Genomic DNA, 2,128 nt, shown 5'->3' with positions numbered 1-2,128 from the left:
CTAGAACTGAACTAGAACTGAACTAGAACTGAACTAGAACTGAACTAGAACTGAACTAGAACTGAACTAGAACTGAACTAGAACTGAACTAGAACTAAACTAGAAATGGAACTATGTATATCTTGTATAATGTATAAGTACCAGCTTATCCTGAGGAAATAAAACAACTGTTGCATTTAAATTTTTATACAAGTTTTCAATTTTTATTTTCTTTCACTTGATTTGTTATCAATTTTATAATATTTTTTTTTGTTTTTTTTCGTACTTTTTTTTGGTTTGTTCGGTAAATAACTTAATTATATCATAATTTGTTTTTCTTTATTAATTTACTTAATTTTTTCATTTTCTTCTTTTTTAATTTCTGTGTGTAACGTTTTATGACAATTCTTTGTCTTTGCTAGATTTTACTTCTTAATTAATTTAATTCATTCAGGATTATTAAGTTTGTGTTTTTTTTATTTATTTAGAATATGTTATTATTATTTAATAATAATTTGTTAATTTTTTGTTTTTATTTTTTAATTTTATATAATGAAAATTAACACAGTCAAATATTTATGATCAAATAAATGATCATCATATAATTACATCCTACAATACGCAAATATTATTTATTTACTATTTTTATTTATTTGTTTTTTATCATTATTGTAATAAGTTATTTATTTATGTAACTTTCATTATTGTTGTGTTGGTTTTATTAATTTCATTTTTTTATGTTTTAAATTGCTCTATATAAATACTTGTTTTTTTTAAATTAATTTTATGTACGTTTTATAAAGTAGTTTTAGGGATTTTTGAAAAGAGTGTTGCTTGTTTGGTTTTGTTACTTTAAACATTGTTTTGGTAAAGTGGTATTTAACTTTTGTGATGAAGTTTGATTTGTTTGATCAAATTCTTATGTTGTTTTTAAACATCTAGTGGTTTTTAAGTGCAAAATTAAATTATGTATTAAAATTATAATTTGGTTCGGGAAAGTTTATTTTAAAGTGTATTTTGTGAATATTTAGTAAAATTTATTTAAACTTAAAAAGTTTAAAATATATCTAGGCATTCCTGGCGTTATTCTGTCAGTTTAATAAAAAACCAATCATTGTACCTTTTTGTTTGCATAATTAATGTTTAAGCTAGGAACTTTTATGAGATTTTCTTTTGTTTATTTATGGACGGATAAATAAAAAATATAAAAAAATATTCCGAATAATAAATTGTATAAAATAAAATACTACAAAAAAGTACAAAGTTTTAAAATGTTTGCAAAAGAAGACAAAAATATGTTATTCATTGAGTAAATTCTTTTTTTATGAAATCTTATGTGTTCTATAAACTCTGAAGAAAGAGATAATGTAAAAAATCTGAAAAACTCTCGATAAACTAATTGAATTCTACAACTTAATCTCCTTAAAATTTTTAACCAAATGCAACCCCTTCTTTTGATGTGCTGTTTTAGTTGCCCATAGCTTTTCTCTTTAGGTGACTCATAGCGTATGCTTATTGTTTGTAAATTTTTCATACATTTGTAACTCATACGCAATGTTTGTAAACGTACTGCATATGATAATATGATAATTACAAAACTAAAATTTAAAAAAAAAAATAATATAACTAATACGTTTGTCATTTATAATTTTTATATTTTTAAAACTGTAGTCCAATGGATTTGCTATAGCACCAGGAATGCCATTTTTCATTAACTTTAAATAAAAACAACTTTAAAAATGTTAATAATTTTTTCTGTAATAATTTATTACTTATTTATATAAATTTAAAATTTATTATTTTATAAATAAAAAAGATTATGTTTGCCTTTATAACAATACTTAAATAAATACAAATAGAAATTCTTAACAAATTTTTCGGGAAACTTAAAAATTATAAACGAAATTAACACGATTTATTCCATTTAATGTTCTAGTAAAATATTATGTATAACATACAACCATAAGTTTATTTTCTTTGCTTTTATTTTATAAAAAATGTCTTTTTTTATTTAGATTTGCTGGGCTATGTTTTAGTGTGGAAAAAACTGAACTAGAACTGAACTAGAACTGAACTAGAACTGAACTAGAACTGAACTAGAACTGAACTAGAACTGAACTAGAACTGAACTAGAACTGAACTAGAACTG

This window comes from Lucilia cuprina, chromosome 5, assembly GCF_022045245.1.
Source record: "Lucilia cuprina isolate Lc7/37 chromosome 5, ASM2204524v1, whole genome shotgun sequence".
Classification (NCBI taxonomy): Eukaryota; Metazoa; Arthropoda; class Insecta; order Diptera; family Calliphoridae; genus Lucilia; species Lucilia cuprina.
This window is presented reverse-complemented; position numbering follows the sequence as displayed.